General features: G+C 35.2%; 1 pseudogene; it reads left to right on the top strand.

Annotated features, from left to right (window-relative positions):
* Positions 1–4904: 4904 nt before the first annotated feature.
* LOC108462152 (amino acid transporter AVT6E-like) overlaps positions 4905–27972 on the top strand; it is a 75408-nt pseudogene continuing 52340 nt past the window's right edge.

Raw genomic sequence — 27972 nt, 5'->3', positions numbered from 1 at the left:
AGAATCATAGTAGGGTCTCAGTCCTATTTATAGTAGTATAACAATATTTCAGTACAGTACAGAATAAAAATACTTACAGACTTCGTGCTAGGGATTCAGTGTGCCACTTCTTTGGTTATCAAATTTCAGAAACCCAGAAAAACTTAAACCATTTTAAGATTGAACCTTAAAACATGTATACCTTGTAAAAAATCTTTGAAAAGAATTTCCCAAAACCGTTTCCAAAATACCCTTCTTGGGCCTAAGTTTAGCAAAGTTTTTTGAAAAACTTTTCAGACCCTGATCTACAACCGAGTTGTTGTAACCGGGCTCTGATACCATTAAATGTAACACCCCAAACCCAACCTAGACATTACGACAGAATCTGGCGTGTCACATTGAAGCGTTATTAGAGAAGTCATGTTTTATCTAAAATCTTCGTGTCACATTGAAGCGTTATTAGAGAAGTCATGTTTTATCTAAAATCTTTCTTAGTGTTTAAAGAACATTTTTTTTAAATTAAAGTGAATGGAAGCTACACACCAGGTAGGATTCAAGAAAAGAGGAGGTGAGTCAATTAGACTGCTTAAGTACCTAGCTCTTCCATGATCCAATCCTAGACATGCACACATCCATTGCCACACTGTAAGATTATTACTTGTCTACAAAAAACAAATTAAGTTTAAGTCTATTTAAAATATTTATTTCCTTTGAAAACATTTACGTTGCGGAAGCTTTGCTCGGTTATCGTGATATTTTGAAAATAAGTAACTTTTATAAAATGTGCCCTAGAGCTAACCAATTTAAAAACCCAAACTAAAAATAATAGAGCGGCCTTATTACAAATTTAACCAAAATAGAAATAATCAAAAATAAATGCGAAATTGAAAAGGAAGCTAATTGAAACTTATTTAAAAAAAACCAGAAATTTAATCTTCGTGGCCACTCTGAATCCCGTCCAACTCTAAGTCCACCAACTAGGGCTCACTTGCAAGGATGGAAGAGAAAGGGGGTGAGTTTGCAAAACTCAGTGTGTATGGAAAACCCATCCAAAGCCCAAGTCAGCTCAAGCCCATTGGGCCTAAGCCCTATTCAGATAACAGTGGGTACTGGGTCAAAACCCTTTTCAAAATACAGTAACCTGAGCCGTAGCCCCTTTTCAGATAACAATATGGCCCGTGGCCCATTCTAGAATAGAACAGACATACTCGTGTATGCAAGCCCAACCCAGCCTATAACCAACTGCTACACTCCACCCGTACCAGCCCTACACTCCATGTGGGGAATAGCTCAACCTACCCACCCTACACTCCACATTCTAACCTTCCGCTCAGATATCAGTAAGTTGAGGCAAAGCCTCCAGTACACGGACAAGCCACTTTCAGTACTTCCTCCATTAATAACCCAGTCCCATGCATCAGATAATAAAAACATGGCATGCAATATATAGTAACAGTCAAACATGCATTCAGGTCAACCTTAATCCTTGAGGTATATCAGTAATTTTACTCCGAGGGGTAAATCTGTAAATTTTCCACCTATAAAGGTATTTCAGTAATTTTATCAGTTTTAAGGGTTCTCATGAATGTTACGGTCCTTACTAGCCCATTTGTCATTGCAATAATTTATTTATCTCAATTTCACAATTTTAGCCATTGGGCCCTAAAACACCTAATGGGCCCTACATTGTCCACTGGCAATTTAAGCCCATTTAATTCAAGTTTTATGACCAGTTTACTGGTTTAAGCAGTTTTGATTCCACAGTCTAATAGAACATACTTATTGCCTATTTTTTTTATTATCTTTTTTTCTCATATGGGCCCGTAATCCCATTGGGCCCAGTTTTAGTCTATCGAGGCCCAATTACCAAAGTGCATGAAATTTCACACACGACTAACTTACCACTTTGTGATTTTAGATCTAATGATTTCTAAACGTCTTGTGAGCATTCGCACACCACTACAGGAAAATAGGGCTTTAGCGGCGTTTTTAGTGGCGTTTTACTAAAAAACGCCACCAAAATTTTAAAATTCAGAGCAATAGCGGCGTTCTAAAAAAAACACCGGTAAAAATAGAACAACGACGGCGCTTTTCACTAAAACACCGCTAGAAACAGAGCATTAGCGGCACTTTCGGTAAAACGCCGCTAAAAACAGAGCATTAGCGACGCTTTAGGTAAAACGCCGCTAAAAACCAGAGCATTAGCAGCGCTTTAGGTAAAACGCCGCTAAAAACCAGAGCATTAGTGGCGCTTTCTATAAAATGCCGCTAAAAACATGGCATTAGCCGCGCTTTCGGTAAAACGCCGCTAAAAATAGGGCATTAGCGGCGCTTTTGGTAAAACGCCGCTAAAAACCAGAGCATTAGCAGCGCTTTAGGTAAAACGCCGCTAAAAACCAGAGCATTAGCGGCGCTTTTGGTAAAACGCCGCTAAAAATCCCATAACCCCTAAACCTCAAAAAGAATCATAAACACTAATCTCTAACCTCTAAAACAATAATTATTAAAATTTATAATTATACAATATATTAAATATTTTCTTATATAATCATAAAAGAGATAGTATTAATTGAATTTAAAATATTGAATTAATTATCATTATAGTTTAAGGTTTATGGTTTAAGATATATGGTTTAAGCAGGTTTAATTATGATCGTTAACTATGGTTTAAGGTTTAGGAGTTAACTAGTATTTGAAGGTTTATGATGAATTCAGGGATTATGGATTATGATTTAGGGTTTAAAGGTTAGGGTTAAAGTTTAGAATGGGACAATTATTAACTTCTTAAGAGATAATTTCCTTTCCAGATTCTTACTTGGGATGCTATTAAGAAAGGGTGATTTTGAATGTGGAATTAGCATTTGTTGAACTATGTATAAATTCCAAGCTTATATAACATAGAAATATCTTACAGAGTGGACATTATAACTAGAGTGTTCCAATAGAGAATTAATTATTCTATTAAAGTTATGTAACTTTGTATAAATAATAATGCTATTGTGTATTTTTAATTATCTATTTTTTGTTTAAATATATTTAGATTAAATAGAATGTCGAAATAAAATATGTTAAAAATTAAGTTTAGGTTAAGGGTTTAAGGAAATGATACTATTAGCTAGAAATTAACCGAAGAACATTTGGATTTTACTAAGATTCATGTTATTTTGTATATACGTACTCATAATATTATTTAATATAAGAATATAAACATATATATATATGTGTTTTAATTTGTACTACACTAACATTGGCCACACGAATTCCCAAAAGTATGTTTATTATGGTTTAGGGTTAACAGTTTTTTAGAGTACTTTATAGTTTAGGCTTTATGGTTTAGGAGTTATGGTTGGTTTAGGGGTTACCGAATGGTTTTGGGGTTTAAAGTTTGGCGTGAGGGGTTTTGTGTTTGTGGTCTAAGGTTTAGGTTTTAAATTTAGAGTATAATTTTGGATTTTAATTTAGAAGATAAATGTATATAAGATAAATATATATAAAATATTATTTTAAAATATATATAAATATATATATGAAAAGTGGTTTAGTGTGCAATTGTGTACATGAACTGTAATTTGATCGTGATCTTGTAAAATATTTACACGTTATTGATATAATAAACAGCATCATGTTTTTATTTAATTAATTTATATGCATACATAATATGTATTTTAAAATGTGTATTAAATCAAAATTAAAGTTTCAACTATAGTTAGGGTTTTAGGGTTTATATATAATTTAAAAGAAATTCTAAATATATAGTTTTAAATTTTGATCAATTTCTATAAAATATTCAGGTATTAGCGGCGTTTATACATAAAACGCCGCAAAAGATAGAAAATAGCGGCGTTTTCTTAGAAAACGCCACAAAATTTCATTATACATTAGAGTAAAATGGCGTCTTTCCTCTGAATAGTAGTGGCTTTAGCGGCGTTTCTATAATAAACGCCACAACGCGTATTAGAACGGCGTCGTTTTATAGTGTAGATAAAATAGGTGTTACTGGCGCTTTGCTAAAAACGCCGCAAAAGGTCTTATTAGCGGCGCGTTGCTGAAAACGCCACAAGTTTTTCTTATTTGAAACGACGTCGTTTTTTCTCTCCTGAGGTTTATGCCCTTTACCCGAAATCGGTTTCATTTTTTTGCTAAGTCATTTTCCCCTATCTCGTCTTCCTTCCCCAAATCCCTAAAACAAACACCTCTTTCTTTTTCCCCAAATAATCCCCTAATTCCCCAAACCCGAAATCCCTAACATTTTCCCCAAGTCCCCTTTTTTTCCCTTAATCTGTTCCCCATTCCCGAAATCCCTTACTATTTTCCCTTTCCTCTCGTCGACGGTCAGATGCTTCATGGGTTTGAAATGGTTAGTTTTTTAGTCCCCTTTAGATTAATGTGTAGTTACTGTATTACTTGGCTTTTATTTTTTTTTGGAATTAAGCTTAATTGACTGAACTTGCTATTTTGAACAACCACTTCCTTTCTTGATATGTAGTGTATGCTGGAATTTTCTTGCGTCTTCTTCTCTTGTAGACTTTTCTGTCATTCGTGTAATTAAATGTTATTCATGGAGAACTTGCAACTCGTTTTTAGCACATTACCTCTGCTCTGATTTGTTCAGTTGCTATAGTAGTCTGGGAGTGATTATGCTCTGGCCATGTTGCTTTGGCTTTTAATTATATCCTCCAATGGCAGCACTGGAAAACTTTTCCTTTATTTCCAAACATATTGCTCTTTATCTCTCTCCTTCCAATAAAGCATCCAAAAACATTGACCCACCACGGATCTGCTGCTTTTTCTTGACCCTTTCAAAATCCATTCCATTCAATTCAATTCCTCCTAATTCTTTGTAAGTTTTTTAATCGTTACATTTGATTTTTTTCTGAGAGATCTTTACAAAGTTTCAAGCTTTTTAAACATTTCTTTGATCTAGAATGGATAGTAATTATTCAGCTATACCCAAAGGCTCATTTGTAGAATTACAAATGCATAATGAACACCACGACTTTAGATCCCAACAAAAATCGCTCCTCTCTGATGATGGGAACCGGGTAAATCATCCCAAGGTTATTGATGATTTTGATGATCTTAATGATGATGATGATGTTGATCTTGATGTTGATGTTGATCTCGATGATTATACCCTTATTTTAAGTAAACCCAATACCGGTCCGGTATTTACGGTCTTTTTTTAATCGAACCACCACAATTATTGGTGCTGGAATCATGGCTTTACCTGCTACTATGAAGGTTCGGGGCTTGTTTTAGGGATTCTCGATCGCTGGTTAGGACCGGTTCGATTCGTAATGTCCGGGTGATGTTATGTCCGGTTCGGTTCGTCATATTGGGGTTTTCGATCGCTGGTTAGGACTAGTTTTGGGGATCATAGGAAGTTATTGGTTTTGGTTGTTATGGTTGTTTTTCTTGCTCCACTTTGCGTGTTAGATAGGATTGATTCATTGAGCATGACTTGGTACGCCGGTAGCTCTCATTGTTGTTTTCGTTGTGGTTTGCTTTTTGTTGCATTCATTAAGCTTATTGAAGGAAGATAGAGGCTCCAAGGAGGAGCCATTTTGGATCGAAAATGGCAATTTTGGATTTACTAGTAGTTATCCTATTATGACTAATGCATATGTTTGCCATTTCAATGTTCAACCTATATACAATGAGCTCGAAGGTGATGTTTTGACCAATTTTGATAGGAATCTAGGAATTTGTTTTAGCACTGCTTTGAATTATATTTGCTCTTCATTTGGTTCTGGTTTTCCCTGTTATTCACTTTTCTCTATGGCAAACCCTGGATAACTTGGTGTTTGAGGGATCAGCTCCTCTCACGGAGAGTAAAAAAAGGTCTTTGGCATTAATAGTAATATTGTTAGTGCTTATATATATTGGATCTACTATGATCCCAAATATATGGACAGCTTTCAAATTTACTGGAGCAACAACAGCTTACTGTCTTTTAATATGTATACAATGTAACTTACTGTCTTTTAATGGTATTGAGCTTGGTCCTATTTCTCCTGTTAATGTTATACCAAATTGCTGGCTGTTTTTTTTAATCATTTTATTTGTTTATTCCCACCTGTTATTATGCAATATAATTAATATTATACCAATCATTAAATGTTGTTTATTTTTAGAACTCATATGATTGTTTTGTCGACCAGAAACAGACTTTTGTTCTTCAAATGCAATGAGTAGGGAAGTCTCTCAACATTATTAGAGATCAATCCCAAGCATCTCTAAATAAACCCTCAAGAAAACATTTCCATTTCAATCAAGGTAACATGTTTTTCCTAACATTTATGTTTCTTTCAACATGTTTTTCCTTTTATGTTTTCAATGTTTAATTAACATTTAATTACATTCCTAAATTTTTAAAGTTTTTCCTAACATTTAATTAACATTTTAATTACATTCCTAAATTTTTAAGCTTATTTCATCCACTCTTGTTTGTGTTTTGTCTCGATTTGGCTTCCTTCGTTAAGTTTCCTGTAGAAGCTTACTTATCTTTTATTTTCAAGAAACAGATTTAGGTAATAGAAGATGTATGCCTGTGTGTTTGTGTCTCTATATATGTATGTATTTGGTACTAGATGAAAGCTTTATTCCAGTTTTGAAATATAGACCAAGTTTTGCATACATTGATCAATTTCTGGCTCTTTTCCTTTGAATACATGGTTCTTTTGATACTAAATACTCAGGTACATTCTGCATATTCTGTGATTCTTATTAGATAAGTTATATATCAATAGTTATGTTAGTTTCCATCAAGGCCTCTGTAAACATAAAGTTGGTATTCTGGTTAGGAGAAGTTAATGTTTATGAGTTTTGTGGAGTATGATTCTGCACATGCAAAGTTGGTTTGTTTCAATCTATGCATTTTCATGTTTACATAATAATGGTGATTCCATTTTGGTTATTTAGATGTTCTTTTGGTCTGATTTTATGTTTCTATCCAACTTATGTGTTTAGTGTGGACTTAGATTGATTTAAGAGTTTAATGCTGTCTTGTTGCTCACGTTTTATATAATAAAATTGTTATATTTTGGTTATTTAGATGTTCTTTTGGTCTGTTTTTCATGTTTCTATCCAACTTATGTGTTTAGTGTGGACTTAGATTGATTTAAGAGTTTATTGCTGTCTTGTTGCTCACGTTTTATATTGTTGAATTCCTCTATTCATTTTCTTTCAGTTATGTGAAGAAATTGGCTGTGCTTTGACTGCTTTCTTATCCATTTGTTTATTATTTTTTATTGTTTGAATTGGAATTGTCTTGGGGTAGTTCTGCATTTATTTGCCTGGTACTTAATGTTAAAAACTGTATTTACTGTTCTGCATCCTGGAAAGGGACCTTTTGAGTTTTGAGCTTACTGGGCTGTTGTTTGGTTTTTCAATCTCTGCGGTAAAACCAGGTTTAGATGAATTTACAGTTTTATTGACATTATGTTCTATTTCACCATTCTTGAAATTATGTGAAGATTCTTTCTAATTTTCTCCTTGGCTGTCTCTAGAGTCTAGCCTAATATTGATTTTTCCTTTTCATGCATTTTGAATCAAATAAAAGAATTTTAGCATGCAAGAAAAAGACACTTTACTTGCTTAAGAGAGTAATTTTCATGGTCTTTTCAAGAACCTACACATTGGGTTGTTAACCTATTCATGTCTAGTTCTGTGAATCATTTTATCCTTACTTGTTTCTGTTGGATTCTTTTAGTTTCATACCCTCCATACTACCAAAAGGAAGTGCTCGTGAGACAAAGTCAAAAGTTCTAAGATATTTTTTCATTATAAAGTTTTTGTTCACCAAACCTAGAACTTAATAAAATGATGGTTGTGAAATTTTATAAAAATGTTCTTGAAATGTTGGTAATGAACCAAAAGAAGAGAATTGCTCGCCATGCTGAAAATTCTTGATGAGAGTCAAGAGAACAAGAGGTGGTGTTGTCCTTAAACGAAATTGTTAGTATTGGAGTTTTTCTTTTGCTTTCTGTCTTTAGAATATTGATATTATTTCCTATGATGCTCGATTCATGTCCGAGTGGGATGAGCATGCTAGTATTTGCTTGTACTTATTCGAAACCTGTTTTTAGATGTAGGATAATGTGTTCGATTTGGGCACTTTAGGAAAGTCAAGGTTTGAAGAAACAAATTGATTGGATTTGCTAATTGTGTTATGTGCCTTGTATTTACAATTTTTTGCAGAGATGGAAGTCATTTGTATGCTCATAAAAGTTTTTGTATTTTTTGTAGAAATGGTTTGAAAAGATGTGCGTTTTGCGATTTTGCTTTGAGGTGTACTGACTTCATTTCTCGCTTCTGCTCCTCCTACAAGTATTGGTTCAATGAAGTCGCCATTTAATCTTCAATTAAAATTTGGTACTGATATAGATAAAGTTTTATATTTTCTTAAACTGAAATATATTTGGTGCTACTTTTATAATCTTACATACATTCTAGGTACTATCGAGCACCGAAATAATATTTGGTGCAACTAAATACACCACGTAGTTGACATTTGTTCTAGGTACGTCTGGCCGTTTAGTTGCTAAATTTTTTCGTTATTTCTATGCATTTTCACTTTAAATTACTTAACAAATATTACTTTTTGGACTCCAGCCTTTGTTTGCTGGTGAGAGTAGAGTAGACCAGGTACGTTTTATTAAGGTACGTTTTAAATATTTTAAAGATTCAAAGTATATAGGCTGGAAACCTGCCCTTATAGTATTAATTATTTGAAGTATGAATAAGTATGAATTAATTTTATTACCATATATGTAGCTTGCTTGTCCATTATAATTACAACAATAGCTTACCTTCTCTCCAACCTTATTGTAAATATTTTAAAGATTCAAAGTATATAGGCTGGAAACCTGACGGGTTGCCTTATATCGAGCTGCAAGATATAATGGATCCTCCTAGGTGTAACAACGCCACGTATGATGAATCTTAAAAATTCAAAAGAATTGAAAAAGTTCTATCGCTATTGAATATTTATATAACCTTAATTTATTTCCAATTTACTTATAAAAATTAAACTACGATTCTTTCTTGATATTATTATATTCAAATTACTATTTTGTTATATTAAACATGTTTGATTTTAATATTTAATATTTTAAATGTCTTTAAAAGTTATAACTAAATTTTATCAAAATAGTATTATTAATTATTATTTGAAGTATGAATAAGTATGAATAAGTTTTATATTTTGGTTCAACTTAAGTATTATTTGATTCAACAATTTTCAATGAATTAATTTTATTACCATATATGTAGCTTGCTTGTCCATTCCTTATTTTAAATATTTTAAAGATTCAAAGTATATAGGTTGGAAACTCGACGGGTTGCCTTATATCGAAATGCAAGATATAATGGATCCTTCCTAGGTGTAACAACGCCTACGTATGATGAATCTTAAAAATTCAAAAGAATTGAAAAAGTTCTATCGCTATTGAATATTTATATAACCTTAATTTATTTCCAATTTACTTATAAAAATTAAACTACGATTCTTTCTTGATATTATTATATTCAAATTACTATTTTGTTATATTAAACATGTTTGATTTTAATATTTAATATTTTAAATATCTTTAAAATTTTGTACTAATTTTTATCAAAATAGTATTATTAATTATTATTTGAAGTATGAATAAGTTTTTATATTTTGGTTCAACTTAAGTATTATTTGATTCAACTTAAGTATGAATTAATTTTATTACCATATATGTAGCTTGCTTGTCCATTCCTTATTTTAAATATTTTAAAGATTCAAAGTATATAGGTGGAAACTGACGGGTTGCCTTATATCGAGTGCAAGATATAATGGATCCTCCTAGGTGTAACAACGCCACGTATGATGAATCTTAAAAATTCAAAAAGAATTGAAAAAGTTCTATCGCTATTGAATATTTATATAATCTTAATTTATTTCCAATTTACTTATAAAAATTAAACTACGATTCTTTCTTGATATTATTATATTCAAATTACTATTTTGTTATATTAAACATGTTTGATTTTAATATTTAATATTTTTAAATGTCTTTAAAAGTTATAACTAATTTTTATCAAAATAGTATTATTAATTATTATTTGAAGTATGAATAAGTATGAATAAGTTTTTATATTTTGGTTCAACTTAAGTATTATTTGATTCAACAATTTTCAATGAATTAATTTTATTACCATATATGTAGCTTGCTTGTCCATTCCTTATTTTAAATATTTTAAAGATTCAAAGTATATAGGCTGGAAACCTGACGGGTTGCCTTATATCGAGCTGCAAGATATAATGGATCCTTCCTAGGTGTAACAACGCCACGTATGATGAATCTTAAAAAATTCAAAAAGAATTGAAAAAAGTTCTATCGCTATTGAATATTTATATAACCTTAATTTATTTCCAATTTACTTATAAAAATTAAACTACGATTCTTTCTTGATATTATTATATTCAAATTACTATTTTGTTATATTAAACATGTTTGATTTTAATATTTAATATTTTTAAATATCTTTAAAATTTTGTACTAATTTTTATCAAAATAGTATTATTAATTATTATTTGAAGTATGAATAAGTTTTTATATGTTGGTTCAACTTAAGTATTATTTGATTCAACTTAAGTATGAATTAATTTTATTACCATATATGTAGCTTGCTTGTCCATTCCTTATTTTAAATATTTTAAAGATTCAAAGTATATAGGTTGGAAACTTTGACGGGTTGCCTTATATCGAGTGCAAGATATAATGGATCCTCCTAGGTGTAACAACGCCACGTATGATGAATCTTAAAAATTCAAAAAGAATTGAAAAAGTTCTATCGCTATTGAATATTTATATAACCTTAATTTATTTCCAATTTACTTATAAAAATTAAACTACGATTCTTTCTTGATATTATTATATTCAAATTACTATTTTGTTATATTAAACATGTTTGATTTTAATATTTAATATTTTTAAATGTCTTTAAAATTTTGTTATATTAATAAGATTTCCAAAAAGTTCTATGGAGCTTATAAATAATTCTATTGACCTTAAAAAGAATTAAAAATTTCAACGATTGAATGGCCAATTATAAATTATTTTATCAACATAACATTATTGATCATTGTTTAAATATATTATAACTAATTTTTATCAAAATAGTATTAATATTGATCATTACTTAAATAAATTACATAACTCACATATCGTACATAACAACTTACATAACTTAACTAATACATGTAGTTTAATCTAATAATTTCCTTAAAAGCATATAGTTTAAAAGTTCAAATTTCATAACTTACATAATCTACATAACTTACATAAAACATAAATATATATCATATCAAGACTTACATAATAAACAACTTACCCGTGAAACTTATTGCCAACCATAGACTTCAACAACTACGAAATGGATAGGACTTGGATGAATTTCTCAAGGGCAAGCAACAAGTATCAAAATGGAGTGCAATCTTTTTTAGATTTTGCATTTCACAATTCAAGCCAAGAGAATATGATTCTTTGCCCGTAAGAAGTGTGGCGATATCTATTGGCATTATCGTGAAGTTGTCTCTGAACATCTAATTGTTGATGGCTTCATTCGGGGTATAAAAATGGATTTTCCATGGAGAGTGTACAACTAGTGGAGCCTCTTGACGATTAATCCGGGTTATCCTTATAGTGGTTACCGTCGGCATGTTAGAGAAGATGACATGGAAGGTATGATGCGGGATGCATTTAATATGCGGAGTGAAAGTTTCCAATCATTTCCACCAAACTATGTTGCATCCGATAATTATAATATCGGTGGGAATACTTTTATGGAAACGAGAAGAAGTGTACGGATGAACAATGAATGAAGAAGCGGCGAAGTTCTATACGTTACTTGGTGAAATGAATGAAGAACTTTATGAGGATCAAAATTTTGAAAATGTCATTCTATATTCGCCTTTTCCACTTAAAATGTTTGGGAGGGTGGACCGAAACTCTTTGACAATGTGTTAGAGCTTTTGAGAGAAATGTTCCCATTTGCAAAATCCTCAATCATGTAAAGACATGAAGAAAGTGATAAAAGATTTGGGCCTTGGGTACAACAAAATTCATAGTTGCCCAAATGATTGCATGTTGTATTGGGGTGATCGGAGAAATCAACAGTCTTGTCATGTTTGCGGTAAATCTCGTTGGATGAATAGAGATGTAGAAGATGTTAATGAGGATGAATATGGGCCATATCAAGAAGGAAGCCGAACAAGATTTTGCGATATTTCCGCTAATCCCAAGGCTTCAAAGGCTATTCATGTCGTCAAAGACAATTTGAGTTTATGACGTGGCATCATGATCAACGAATGGATGATGGATTATTAAGGCATCCTACAGATTCTTTTGCATGGAAATCATTTGATAATAAATTTTCAAGCTTTGCAAGTGATCCTCGGAGTGTAAGGCTCGGGTTAGCATCTGACAGATTTAATCCTTTTAAAATCATGAGCACCTCGTACAGTACTTGGCCTATGGTCATTGTTCCTTATAATTTGCCTCCATGGCTCTGCATGAAGCAATCTTCTTTGATATTATCTATGATTATCCCCGGAGAGAAAGGCCCCGGAAATGATATTGACATATATCTGCAGCCACTTATTGAAGAGTTAAAACAATTATGGGCGGGTGTTGAGACGTATGATGTATTGAGAAAGGAGAGCTTTTACCTAGGTGCTGCTTTGATGTGGACAATTAATGATTTCCCGGCATATACGAATTTATCGGGTTAGAGTACCAAAGGAAGTTATGCTTGTCCTTGTTGTGCTGCTTAAACGTGTTCACAGTGGTTATATAATGGGAAGAAGTTCTGCTATATGGGGCATCATCGGTGGTTAGATGAAAATCATAGATATAGATTTCAGAAGGCTTTATTTGATGGTACTGAAGAGTTGAAAAAAGCTCCTGAGCAGACCATTAGATCTGAAATCTTATTCATGTTAAAAGATATGGATTTCAGTTACGGGAAGCTGAATCAACCATCTAACAAGCAAACAAATAGACGATCGAGGGATGAATCTGATGATGAATCTGACGAGGAGGATGACCCTAATGAGGCGAACTTGTGGCAGAAAAGAAGTATTTTTTTTGTGTTGCCTTATTGGGAGCATCACATATTAGGCCACAATCTTGATGTGATGCATATTGAGAAGAATGTCTGCGAGAACATCATCCGGACAATTTTGAACGTCGATGGTAAATCAAAAGATAATCTTCAAAGTCGACTTGATTTAGTTCACATGGGAATTAGGCGTGACCTTCATCCCCAAGTACTTCCTAATGGAAAATATTGGTTGCCGCCTACAATTTTTGCAATGTCAAAGGAAGAGAAAGAAATGTTCTGCACGGTGTTGAAGGATATAAAGGTTCCGGATGCGTATTCATCAAATATATCTCGATGTGTAAGTCTTAATGATCAAAGACTATATTCATTAAAATCACATGACTATCACATCCTGATGCAAGATCTACTTCCAGTTGCTTTACGGTGCTGTATGTCAAAGAAGGTAACGTCCTATATAATTGAGCTGTCCAATATAATGAAAGCAATTTGTGGCAAAGTTCTGAATGTTGAAGAACTTGAAAAAGTACAAGATCGAGCCACTTTGACATTATGCAATTTGGAGAAGATCTTTCCACCTTTCTTCTTCACTATTATGGTGCACCTTGCCATTCATCTCCCTCGTGAAGCAATAATTGGTGGGCCGGTTTTCTATCGTTGGATGTATCCAATTGAAAGGTGCTAATTTATTTCAAAGGAATTCACCTTTATACCTATAGTTACCAGTTTTGATAATGTTGTATATGGTGTTTAGGTTCCTAAGCAAATTGAAGTCTTATTGCAGTAACAAGCGTTATCCGGAAGGATCAATTGCTAAAGGCTACTTGGCAGAGGAGTGCATGACATTCTGTTCTAGATATTTAGATGTTGAAACAAGATTGAATAGACCAAGTAGAAATGTTGGACTCAATGATCCTAACTTGGACAAAACTTATTTATTTCAAAGTTATGGAGAACCAATCGGCAAAGTTGAAATTGTAGAATTAGATGACCGATCTTGGATACAAGCACATAGATATGTTCTTTTCCACCACGATGCACTTGAACAATTACGCAATTAAGTTCTAGAATATGATAAATATTCTTCTTTTTTTGATTTGTTTATTTTTTAACGAATTAAACATGTGTTTAACATAGTGAGTACAAACAAATCTTAAGATCTCGTCCACGCTCACGAAGATTACAACATCGCGAGATTAATAGGTTATTCTCAGAATCTTTTTATGAATGGTTAAGCCAAATGGTATGCAACTCAACATTTTGTTGACAAATAATAATGTTTTCTCATAACATTTATAATTACTCAATTTACTTTCGATTCAATAGGTTTGGAGTGGGAATATCATTAATGACGAAGTTAAATGGCTTTCCCAAGGTCTGAATCGAGTAGTAAAAAGATATAGTGGCTTCATCATGAATGGATTCAGATTTCATACCAAATATCGCGAGAGATTGAGGAGAACTCAAAATTGTGGAGTAGTTGTTAATTCTTTAATTACAAGTTACGCTAGTGCTAGGGACAGTAATCCTGTCGAGGGAAATGTGGAGTATTATGGACTTCTAACCGACATTATTGAGTTGGATTATTATGGAAAATGGAAAGTTGTCTTATTTTGATGTGATTGGGCTGATGCTAATACTGCTCGTGGAATTAAAAATGATCAGTTTGGTTTTACAATGGTGAATTTCTCTCGATTGATTCACACTGGAGAACATTTGATAGACGAGCCGTATGTATTTTCTTCTCAAGTTAAACAAGTTTTTTACTTGAAAGATCCAATTGATGAGGGTTGGTACATTGTACTCCGAAACACCCCTAGAGACTTGTTTGACATGGGGAATGGAAGTAGAGATGACATCGGTGAAAGATCAGAAACTTTGCCTTTTCCAGAACAAGACTTAGATGAAAATATCCCTAGTATTAGTACACAATTTCAATGGGTTCGTCAGGATGTAGACAAAGATATTTACGATTTATGATGTAGTAAGATTTTATGATTTTTTATTTATATGTAATGTTACAATATTAACATTGGTCATGTTATATAATTTAACTACTTTATATTTACTATTGTTGTTATTTCTTACTAAAATTTTATCTATTTTATGTGTTGCAGGAAAAATGCCTAGAAGAAGATTAAGAGGTCTTAGTATTGTACAGAATACTACAAATTCGGAAGAAGTAAATATTGAACAGCAGACAGTTGTTGGATCTTCAAGCGTACCGGAGACATTTGACGAGTCTGTGGAAATTCAAAGTAATGTTAAGTTTATTTTACAAATTGTATTAAATTTTATTACTGATTTATTTTGAATTTCAATATAGTAATAATTTATTATTTTTCAGCTGAAAATGGTGGGACGCGCAGAGGTCGAGGACGACGCTCCTAATGATTTATATAACTTAAATTACATCGAGCATGTCAAAGTAACTAGAAACGACCATGGTCACTGTTGGACAAGAAGCTCGACTTTTAGCGGGCTATTTGGGCATTATAGCACGAAATGCCAATATGTTGCCCATCAACTACTTAATCATGGCATAACATGCCCGATAGCAATAAAAATCAAGCTCTCTCTAATATTAAGGTAACAAAACGTTAATGTAATTATAATACTTTTGTTTAAGTTTCATTTATATTTACTTCCTAAACTTGTGTTTTTAGGATAGGTTTGCTTTAGAGGTCTCGATGCCTATATCAAGAAGGCATTGGGTAAAAATGGAGAGACAATAAAAGCATTTTGAAAAAGAATATTTTAAAAACCCATAAGCCTCAAGAAAAATTGCAAAATGTCCCATCGAATCTTTGAGGTACCAATGGGAAGATGCGGTTCGATTTTGGAATTCAAGAAAGGAGAGGTATTATGTACTTGCAAACTCTTATAAATTTTTGGTTTATAGTATTTACTATATACGTAATAATAATTTCATTATGTAGGACCGTGAGCGAGTTGGAACAAGCAAAGACCAAAAACAAAATTTATTTATTACAGCAGGTCGAAAAGTTTTGCTTGTGTAGCTCAAAGCCGAGGTACAATGGATTTATTAAATCTATCAAGTATTAATAACTTTTACTATTAAATAATATTTTACTACTATATTGTAGGAAGCCTCGTCGGTCAAAAGTTGACGCCTTCAACTTTTTGACATTACGCATGAGAAAAAAGATGGAACTCCGATGTCACCGAGGTGCGAAATTATGGTATATTTACTTAATAAAAATTGATTCATTATAAATATTTATAATATTTAATTATAATGTTTTAACTCGTCGTTTTTATTAGTGTAATTTAAATAATTTTATGTTGTATTCCTTTTATTGTATATTTCGTTTCTAACTCTTTAACTAATTTATTAGGAGAAACTAAAAGATAAGAAGGCAATACGATCGCTTCGATCGATAGTTCTGTTAATTTTGAGGATATTGATAATGTAATTATTAATGAAGTTTTGGGTCTGAAAGGTATGGTCGGGTTAGATTTGAAGGATCCGTGTTAACCCGACCCAATATTTTGGATCCACCTCGCACCAATACATGCCTTCCTAAGTCAAAGTCAAGTCAAGTTCAGAGGTTAAAAGATCGATAGTTCAGATACAAGCTAGCACAGATGAGCAAATTTCTCAACTTAGAGCGGAGGCAACAGCGAGGGAGGCGGAGGCAGCAGCGAGGGAGGCGGAGCAGAACAGGAAATACAATAAACTCCAGCAGCAGCTTCAGTCTATGATGACTATGTTCCACCAATTTCAAAATCCGCCATCATAGACATGTTTTCTTGTAACTTTTAACATTATTTTAAGAATATTTTGAATATTCATTTCCAATTTATATAATATATTTTTCGTATAATTTTGTATTATTTAAATTTGCATGTTTTGGTTGGGTTGAATTTCATGGTATATTTGCTGTTTTTTATTGAATTTCTTGCAGGAGGGTTGGATATAGGTGTAAAAATACATATTGCAAAACTGGGCAAATTAGCGGCGTTTTTTAAAAAAGCGCCGCTAAAAGTACAGGTTTATAGCGGCATTTTTTATAAAAGCGCCGCTAAAAGTACAGGTCTATAGCGGCGTTTTTTATAAATGCGCCGCTAAAAGTACAGGTCTATAGTGGCGTTTTTTATAAAAGCGCCGCTAAAGTTCTTGGTCTATAGCGGTGTTTTTTAAAAAAGCGTCGCTAAAGTCCTGGTCTTTAGCGGCGCTTTTATAAAAAACGCCGCTAAAGGTCCTGGTCTTTGGCGGCGTTTTTTTAAGAGTGCCGCTAAAGGTCTTGCTCTTTAGCGGCGCTTTTATAAAAAATACCGCGAACTTTTGTGGCGCTGCATATAGCGACGTTTTTTGCGGTGCTTGGGAAAGCGCCGCTAAAGGAAAAAAAACGCCACTAAAAGTCTGTTTTCCTGTAGTGCACTCACAAGCCCACGAAATGCCAGATTTTTGGCATTTCAGCTTTTGCTGATTTGAACTATGAGAGGGTGTTTGATACACACCTGTTTCGCGACGACTACTGCTGAGATCCCTTATGATGTCCTACAATTGATTACCATAATTCTTAGATTGCAAACCACAACAACCAATCTTAATATTCACCTACCCATATTCGAACCATGCCCCTTAAGCCTTTAGAATCTTACCTTTTTGCCGAAAACCGATGACTAGGTCCAAGTCTAGTTGCTCCAAAGATCCAAGCCTTCGATCAAACCTCTAAAAGACACTAATCACCAAAAGAATTCATCGGTTAAAGACCCTTAAAGCCCTATGCCCAAATTGACAACCTCCCTAGATTTTAGGGACTTTGGCTTTTCTAAATTGTAAAATAAGACTAGATCTGAGGTGATGAGCACTTACCACTTATTCCTATTTGATTTCTACGCAGATCTGATGTAGATCTATCCTCTAAACGATAGTAGAACTCGAATCCAGGAGATCTGATGTTTCGGCTATAAGTCCCTAAATCTATGGTATTTCGGCTTTTTAAGTGATGAAGAAGATGACGATTTGAGGCTAGAACTTTGAAGTAATGTTGCCGACAGATACTAAGGGTTTAGAGAAGATGAAAGTTGATCAAAAAGAACAAAAATAACTGAAGGATTTTGGCTTGGAGAAATCAGCACAAGAAGTGAGTTTTCGGGTTCAGCTTTTATGTCAATCGGCTGTGGAGGTTTTGTGGAGGATGGGATCGACAGAGGAGGTGAGTAAGGTGATCAGAAGGTTTCGACTAGAAGAAAAAGTAAAAAGGAAGAAAGAAAGTGGAGGAAAAAGAGAGGAAGAAGAAATCGGCACCAAGGAGAAGGAATTTGCGTTTTCGGCTTTTGTGAAAACTCAGAAAGGATGAATGACAGTGAAAGCTTTCAGGTGGCTAACCCTAATTCTCCATGATAGAAAAAGAAAAGAACCTAAGCCTAATATCAACTAAAACAATCGACCCAACCTCCTTAAGGCCCTTGCCAAAATTCACTTAAGTGATCACATGCCCGGCACATGCCTAAAATTAAAAAGTAACCATATGCCTACCTTGCAACTTGAACCCTAGACCTTTAATTCCTTCCTAGATGCCTTTTTTTTTAGAAACTTAGTGGCGCCACCTTGCCACTTTACCAAGGCCTTATTTGTGTCCTATTTTACCACCTCAACTTTAAAAGCCCATATCGTCAGAACCCTCTCTCCCAAAATTAAAATTCAGGAATTGCCTCGAATTAAATTTACCCTTGGGCCTTTTTTTTTCCCCACAACATAAACTCTTCGTAATTTATTTCATTACTAAACTAAACATACGAAATAATAATAATAACATCCAAATTATTCGGGTCATTTTCCACCCGAACCTAGACTCAAGGCCCAATACTTCCAAGCCTAAAAATTGGGGCGTTACAAGGACTAAAATGTAAAAAGTTGAAAAGTTAGGGGCAAAAATATAAATTTTCTAGAAGGGATTTTTGGGATTAAATTGAATAATATGATGTTTGAATGAGTTAAATTTGATATTATAGATTAAGAAAGAAGAGGTTTTGACCTAGACTGGGGAAAGAACAAGGTTGTGGACTAAATCGAACTATTAGCCATTTTGTATCGAGGTAAGTTAGTATGTTAAAAATAAGCTTTAGAATAATTGTACTTAAATGCTTTAATATTGCATGAATTGTATGTTTGATTATGTGAATGAGTATAATTCTACAAACGAGTTCGACGATGATTGTAACACCCTAAATATGGGCCTAAAAGTTTTGGGCCTTGAGCATGGGAGCGGTTGAAGGCAGCTTTTAATATTTTGTTGTGCATGTAAATTTTGTTAATGAAGGCTTGTTTTAGTGGTTAAGTGTCTGAGAAGTGTTGGAGAAGTCTTGGGTTCAAACACGGACTCTAGTAAAAATTTAAGGTAGATCAAACCACAGGTGTAGTAGGTAGGCCTTAAGAATATTGTTGGAGAAATTGTGACACAAAAGGAGTGTGGTGTAGTGGCAAGGTGACGCCACTTAGGGACAAGGAAGTGACGCCATAGGGGAAGCAAGGGTCCAAGGTTCAAGTCTTGGCTCTTGCAATATATTTTGGTTTTCTTTTCAATAAATCTAGAAGCAAGTAGGTGCGTTTAAAGTTTAATGTGTTGGATTTATGACACAAATGAGTTGGTGGCCTAGTGGTGATGGCGTGAGTTGGCATATAGGAGGACTTTGGTTGAATCCTTGGCATGCAAAGGTTGATTATTTTGCTATGTTGGGATGGCAAGAGTTGGTGTTGAATTTAAACTCAAGATGGAGGATCCCACATCGGTAAGCTAACATAGGAGTGGATCTGGTCGGCTTTAAATAGAGAGAACTATGAGGAGAGCAAATGTACCTTTCTTGGTCGATCCCTTTCGCGTTATGGCGTGCTCGTTTGGGTTGGGCATCGGCTAGAAGTGCTCGGAGCGCGGATTAACTCCAGTCTCCTATCAGGTGTGTATTTATCACTACTCTTGTTGTTGGATGGCTACTTCGGGCCGCGATGGGCCGAAAGGGGCCATGTGGGCCCAATAGGCCTACGGGCCCAATTGGATAAGTTGTTTGATTGTGTAGTAAATATTGGACTAGGCTAGGTGAATCGCATATCTGTGGCTAGGTTTGGGCTAAAAGGGCCACACAAGCGTGTGGGCCCATTTGGGCCGAGAATAGGCTTTAGGCCCATTCGTATTGTTATCCATGTTTAGAATGCTTTAGTTTACCAATTACTGAAATGCCCTCAACTTGTAAAATTACCAAAGTACTCGATTTACGTAATTACTGTTTTACCCTCGGTTTATAGAATTATTGTTTTACCTCGATTTGTAAAATTACCGTTTTACCCTCGATTTCTGTAATTACCGTTTTACCCTCGGTTCATGTAATTACTATTTTACCTCGATTTATAGAATTATCGTTTTATCCCTAATTTACATAATTACCATTTTACCCCCGATTTACATAATTATCGTTTTACCCTCGATTTATAGAATTACTTGTTTTACCCTAGATTTCTGAAATTCTTGTTTTACCTCGATTTACAAAATTACTAAAATACCCTTGGTTTGTGAAATTACCATAATACCCTCAATTTGTAAAACTAACAAAATACCCTCAGTATGGTAAAATGACGAATATGCCCTTATATTAGTATGGTGATGTGCTTAGGATTTACATATATTGATATTGGATTAGTTAAGTTTGAGTGACGGTGGTGGTTATCGTGGCGATTGATTTTGGAAACGTTTCAACTTCAACCCATAACGGTGTGTGTAGAACACCCTTTCTTAGTTCAATTTAAAAAAGCCGAAATCTCAAAATCGGCATTTCATGGTCATGTAAGTATGTGAATGCTCTCAAGTCATAGAGTAATTGTTAGATCCGCACCGCAAGGTGGTAAGCACATTCGCGTGACGTTTTAGCGTATTTCGGAAAAAGGGCTCGATGGGCCAAAAGCGGGCCCAATGGGCTTACGGACCAACATGGGTAAGAGATGGGCAAATTAGCTTTGTTAGGTAGATGGTGGAATCAAATTGCATAAAACTGATAAAAATTATCAATTAGCTTGTGCAAGAGCGTAGATCACGAAATTACCCTAAAGAGCAAAATTACCGATATACCCCTAGGGTTTTAAATTGGTGAATCGCTTAATTGATTACTCTTGTATTTTGCATGATATGCATTTATTAATATATGTTGCATGGGATTGGGGTATTAATGGAGGAAGTCTTGAAAGTGGTTCATCCACGATCGGAGGCTTTGCCTCAATCGATCGAATTTGAGTGTTCTGTTGCAATCTGTGTGTGTGTGGTTGGGTGGGTTGAGATATTCCCACATGGTGTGTAGGGTTGGTACAGGCGGTGTAGCGGTTGGTGGGTTGAGTAGTCTCCCAGATGGGCTTGCATTCATTATTCTTGTTGTTACTCATGTTCTTGAATCGGGCCTATGGGCCACACCGTTATGTAAAAAGGGCTAAGGCCTTGCTATTATATTCAAAAGGGCTTGACCATCTGTATCTTGTTATCTGAATAGGGCTTAGGCCCAATGGGCTCGAGCTGAATTGGGCTTTGGATGGGTTTCAGATACACTGAGTTTTCCCAAACTCACCCCTTCCTCTTCCATCCTTGCAGTGAGCCCTAGAATTGGTGGACTTGGAGTCAAGGGATTCAGAGTGGCCATGAAGATTGATTGCCGATTTTAAATAAGTTTAGCTTTTAATTTGGATTATTTTATTTTTATTATGCTAAAAGTTGTAATAAGGCCGCTCTTTTTAATTGCTTTTATTTGGGGATTATTAAACTGGTTAGCACTAGGGTTCGTTTTATAAAATCTACTTGTTTTAAAAGATCACGATGACGCGCAAAGTTTCCGCAAAGTAAATGTTTTCCCAAGAAAAATAAATATTTTAAGCAAACGATTTGCAACCTTAATCATTTTCTTAAGCTGGTCATAATCAAACGGTTTTCTCAAAATTATACGAGATGTTAGAGTGTGGCAATGGCGGTGTGCATGTCAGGATTGGATCCAAGAGAGAGCTTGGTACTTAAGCGGTCGACGGACTCACCTCCTCTTCTTCCTGGTTTCCTACCAGTGCGCAGACTTCCATTCACTTTAACCTACTTTTAAAAGTGTCTTTACAACACCAACTCAGCTTTTCCAAACTAAGTAATACGGAATGTTTTGAACGCATCAATGTGGCGATCGATCTGGTCATAACGCCCGGGCGGGTTTGGGGTGTTACATTTAGTGGTATCGAGCCTAGGTTGCAACAACTCGGTGTGGATCGGTCCGAAAATCTTTTCAAAAACTTGGGCCTAAGAAGGGTATTTTTGGAAATAGTAAGTTTTTCAAGATGTTCAAGTTTTTCTATTTGTTAAACGGGTTAAATCAATAGTTTTAAAAAAAGTGTTTTCAAATGAAATCTTTTTATTTTCGGTAAACAAAAACATGGGTTTTATGGATCGATAAAGAAGTGGCACATGAATCCCGCACCAAGTCTGTAAGTGTTCTTTTACGCTTTAAATATTTATATGAAATCGAATGGAAATAATACTATAGATAATCTTGAGCCTTAGAGATAGTGCTATTGATAAGGTAGTATTAGGGCTACAAACCGAGACCGTAGCTAAATTGTGATTCTTGCGAAAATAACTCAAACTTTATCTTTTCATAAGACATTCTGTAATAAATAGTGGAAACAGTAAACTAATGTCATAAAATTCGTAATCAGATAAATCGTTATTAGTTCAAGGGCTACTCGAGGAAGAGGCCGTGGTCGAGGCCGAGGTAGCACTCAAGCTGGATCTACGTCATCTGAACACATGCCAGCTGGTGGGGCACGACCACCACCGGTTAATGAAAATGGGCCGTATGATCGGGCCGCAGGGGATGACGCTTTGTCTCAAGTGATGTTAAGATTTTGGAAAAGGTTGCTGGAGCTAGCACCGGGATAGTGATAGTAGGATCGAGTCTTGTGATGTAGCGTAGTGGGGTAGATGTTAGATGACTACCCTGTTAAATGGAAATTTCGAGGACGAAATTTCTTTAAGGGAGGTAGAGTTGTAACACCCTAAATATGGGCCTAAAAGTTTTGGGCCTTGAGCATGGGAGCGGTTGAAGGCAGCTTTTAATATTTTGTTGTGCATGTAAATTTTGTTAATGAAGGCTTGTTTTAGTGGTTAAGTGTCCGAGAAGTGTTGGAGAAGTCTTGGGTTCAAACCGGACTCTAGTAAAAATTTAAGGTAGATCAAACCACGGGTGTAGTAGGTAGGCCTTAAGAATATTGTTGGAGAAATTGTGACACAAAAGGAGTGTGGTGTAGTGGCAAGGTGACGCCACTTAGGGACAAGGAAGTGACGCCATAGGGGAAGCAAGGGTCCAAGGTTCAAGTCTTGGCTCTTGCAATATATTTTGGTTTTTCTTTTCAATAAATCTAGAAGCAAGTAGGTGCAGTTTAAAGTTTAATGTGTTGGATTTATGACACAAATGAGTTGGTGGCCTAGTGGTGATGGCGTGAGTTGGCATATAGGAGGACTTTGGTTGAATCCTTGGCATGCAAAGGTTGATTATTTTGCTATGTTGGGATGGCAAGAGTTGGTGTTGAATTTAAACTCGAAGATAGAGGATCCCACATCGGTAAGCTAACATAGGAGTGGATGCGGTCGGCTTTAAATAGAGAGAACTATGAGGAGAGCAAATGTACCTTTCTTGGTCGATCCCTTTCGCGTTATGGCGTGCTCGTTTGGGTTGGGCATCGGCTAGAAGTGCTCGAGTGCGGATTAACTCCGATCTCCTATCGTGTGTATTTATCACTACTCTTGTTGTTGGATGGCTACTTGGACGCGATGGTAATGAAAAGGGCCATGTGGGCCCAATAGGCCTCACGGGCCCAATTGGATAAGTTGTTTGATTGTGTAGTAAATATTGGACTAGGCTAGGTGAATCGCATATCGTGGCTAGGTTTGGGCTAAAAGGGCCACACGAGCGTGTGGGCCCATTTGGGCCGAGAATAGGCTTTAGGCCCATTCGTATTGTTATCCATGTTTAGAATGCTTTAGTTTACCAATTCTTGAAATGCCCTCAACTTGTAAAATTACCAAAGTACTCCGATTTACTGTAATTACTGCTTTTACCCTCGGTTTATAGAATTATTGTTTTACCTCGATTTGTAAAATTACCGCTTTACCTCGATTTCTGTAATTACCGTTTTACCCTCGGTTCTGTAATTACTATTTTACCTCGATTTATAGAATTATCGTTTTACCCTAATTTACATAATTACCATTTTACCCCGATTTACATAATTATCGTTTTACCTCGATTTATAGAATTACTTGTTTTACCCTAGATTTCTGTAATTCTGTTTTACCCTCGATTTACAAAATTACTAAAATACCCTTGGTTTGTGAAATTACCATAATACCTCAATTTGTAAAACTAACAAAATACCCTCGTATGGTAAAATGACGAATATGCCCTTATGTTCCGTATGGTGATGTGCTTAGGATTTACATATATTGATATTGGATTAGTTAAGTTTGAGTGATGTGGTGGTTATCGAGGCGATTGATTTTGGAAACGTTTCAACTTCAACCCATAACGGTGTGTCCGAACACCCTTTCTTAGTTCAATTGCAAAAGTCGAAATGCCAAATTCGGCATTTCATGGTCATGTAAGTATGTGAATGCTCTCAAGTCATAGAGTAATTGTTAGATCCGCACCGCAAGGTGGTAAGCACGTTCAGCGTGGACGTTTTAGCGTATTCGAAAAAAGGGCTCGATGGGCCAAAATCGGGCCCAATGGGCTTACGGACCAACATGGGTAAGAGATGGGCAAATTAGCTGTTAGGTAGATGGTGGAATCAAATTGCATAAAACTGATAAAAATTATGAATTAGCTTGTGCGAGAGCGTAGATCACTTAAATTACCCCTAAAGAGCAAAATTACCGATATACCCCTAGGGTTTTAAATTGGTCAACCGCTTGATTGATTACTACTGTATTTTGCATGATATGCATTTATTAATATCTGTTGCATGGGATTGGGGTATTAATGGAGGAAGTATGAAAGTGGTTCATCCACGTCTTGGAGGCTTTGCCTCAATCGATCGAATTTGAGTGTTCGTTGTTTAACTGTGTGTGTAGGGTGGGTGGGTTGAGATATTCCCACATGGTGTGTAGGGTTGGTACAGGCGGTGTAGCGGTTGGTGGGTTGAGTAGTCTCCCGGATGGGCTTGCATTCATTATTCTTGTTGTTACTCATGTTCTTGAATCGGGCCTATGGGCCACACCGTTATGTAAAAAGGGCTAAGGCCTTGCTACTATATTCGAAAAGGGCTTGACCTCTGTAATCGTTATCTGAATAGGGCTTAGGCCCAATGGGCTCGAGCTGAATTGGGCTTTGGATGGGTTTCAGATACACCGAGTTTTCCCAAACTCACCCCTTCCTCTTCCATCCTTGCGGTGAGCCCTAGAATTGGTGGACTTGGAGTCAAGGGATTCAGAGTGGCCATGAAGATTGATTGCCGATTTTAAATAAGTTTAGCTTTTAATTTGGATTATTTTATTTTTATTATGCTAAAAGTTGTAATAAGGCCGCTCTTTTTAATTGCTTTTATTTGGGGATTATTAAACTGGTTAGCACTAGGGTTCGTTTTATAAAATCTACTTGTTTTAAAAGATCACGGTGACGCGCAAAGTTTCCGCAAAGTAAATGTTTTCCCAAGAAAAATAAATATTTTAAGCAAACGATTTGCAACCTTAATCATTTTCTTAAGTGGTCATAATCAAACGGTTTTCTCAAAATTATACGAGATGTTAGAGTGTGGCAATGGCGGTGTGCATGTCTAGGATTGGATCCAAGAGAGAGCTTGGTACTTAGCGGTCGACGGACTCACCTCCTCTTCTTCCCGGTTTCCTACCGTGTGCAGCTTCCATTCACTTTAACCTACTTTTAAAAGTGTCTTTTACAACACCAACTCAGCTTTTCCAAACTAAGTAATACGGAATGTTTTGAATGCATCAATGTGGCGCATCAGATCCGGTCATAACGTCCAGGCCGGGTTTGGGGTGTTACAATGATTCAGTAAGTAAAAAGTCCCGTTGAACCTTAGGTATATATTAGGATACAAGTGACATGTCACTAGGGTCATTATGTGTTATGTGATTATGTGATCCGGGTGCTGGTCTTGTACGTCCTACTAGTGGCTGAGTATATCGGCATATGTTGCGGATACTTCACAACTTGTGTGACAGCACCATGTAGCTACGTCTTGACTAATAGCTTGTGTGAGCAGGCCCGTCGATAGCTGGAGAACGAGCGATTATGTGATATGAGATTGAGGTAGCATTGGCTACGTATGTGGCACTTAGTGTGCAAAAATCCCGAGTATCTGACATTATTATTCTGAGTGGTTCATGGGTATGTCAAAGATGAGAATATGTGTAAATTTATTTCGAGATGGTTCAGGTATGTACATAAAGCCCATGTGTATTAAATGCTTGAAACGATGACTATGAGGTAAGTTTCGTGGTGGAATGAGTTATGATCATGAGACTATGGTAAATTTACATTTAATTATGTTATAATATTTAAATGTTATATGCATGGTAATGTTGCTTATTTCTTGGATATGAGCTTACTAAGCTATATAGCTCACTCCATTTATTTTCCATGTTTTATAGTGTCGACAAGCTAACTCGGATAGTTGGAGATTCGAATCACACTATCAAACTCTCATTTTTGGTTATTGATGATCTTAGTATTTTGAAAGTATGACATGTATAGGGACTTGGTCATTTTGTTATATGTGTCATTATGATTTTAGCCAATGTATTAGCTTGTAATAGTCAAAGGCTTGATTTGATATTTGGCCGTGTAAATTGGCTTATTTTGGCTAACATGGTTGTAAGCCTAAACATATTCATATATGTGCCAATGTCTTTGGTGATATGGTCATGGTATGCTTGGTGAATGATGGAATGTGATTCATAGGATGAATGTGAAATGTTTGGAAATGTGATATACTGATGAGATGATAAATTGTGCACAATTAGGTGTCTTGAAAGTAGAAAATTGAGGCTTAATGAATGTGAAATTTTCATGATTGATTTAGGGCATAATTAATGTTGTGCATATGATAGATGTTGTTATTGTATTGGCATGTAGTTTAGTCATGTGTCCCCCACACCTTAATTTTTAGAAACAGAATGCTTAAATTGAGCACACGAGCAGAGACATGGGCGTGTGTCTCAGCCATGTGGACGGCACGGCTTCGAACATGGGCGTGTGCCCTGGCAGTCTACACCTATTTTATGAAAATTAATTTTCTACATGGTCTAGCACACGGGCGTGTGACTTGGCCGGGTGATCCTAATTTGTTCATGAGTTACAAGTTAGAGAGTTACACGGGGTCAGGACATGGGCATATGTGACCACATGGCCTAATCACACGGGCGTGTCCTATATCCACATGGGCGTGTGACCCTTGTTTAGTGGAAAATTTTTCTAAGTTCTATAAAAATTTCTAAAATTCTTGTTTTAGTCCCGAGCCACTCCCACAGCATGTTTAGGGCCTCGTAGGCTCATATTAGGGACTATACGATTAATTGCAAATGGTTTTAATTTGGATGCAAATTTATGGCTCGAAATTGTATGATTGTTTGCGTGGTAAGTCCAGTAATGCCTTGGACTCTATTTTGGCATTGAATACGGGTAAAAGGTGTTACATTTAATGGTATCAGAGCCATGGTTTAGTCAATTCTCGGACTAACGTAGCGTGTGTAAAAGAGTCTAGCTATACATGCTATATATAAATTTTGATAGTGTGACAATTCCTGACAATTTAAACTGTGTTTTCATATAGTAAATGGATCCCGACTGAGAAGTGACTGATGACGTTGAGAGTAATGCGACGGCTTCCGCTCAAGGGAC

Source organism: Gossypium arboreum, chromosome 8, assembly GCF_025698485.1.
Source record: "Gossypium arboreum isolate Shixiya-1 chromosome 8, ASM2569848v2, whole genome shotgun sequence".
Taxonomy (NCBI): Eukaryota; Viridiplantae; Streptophyta; class Magnoliopsida; order Malvales; family Malvaceae; genus Gossypium; species Gossypium arboreum.
Note: the sequence above shows the minus strand (reverse complement) of the source record. Positions and strands in the feature narration are given on the sequence as shown.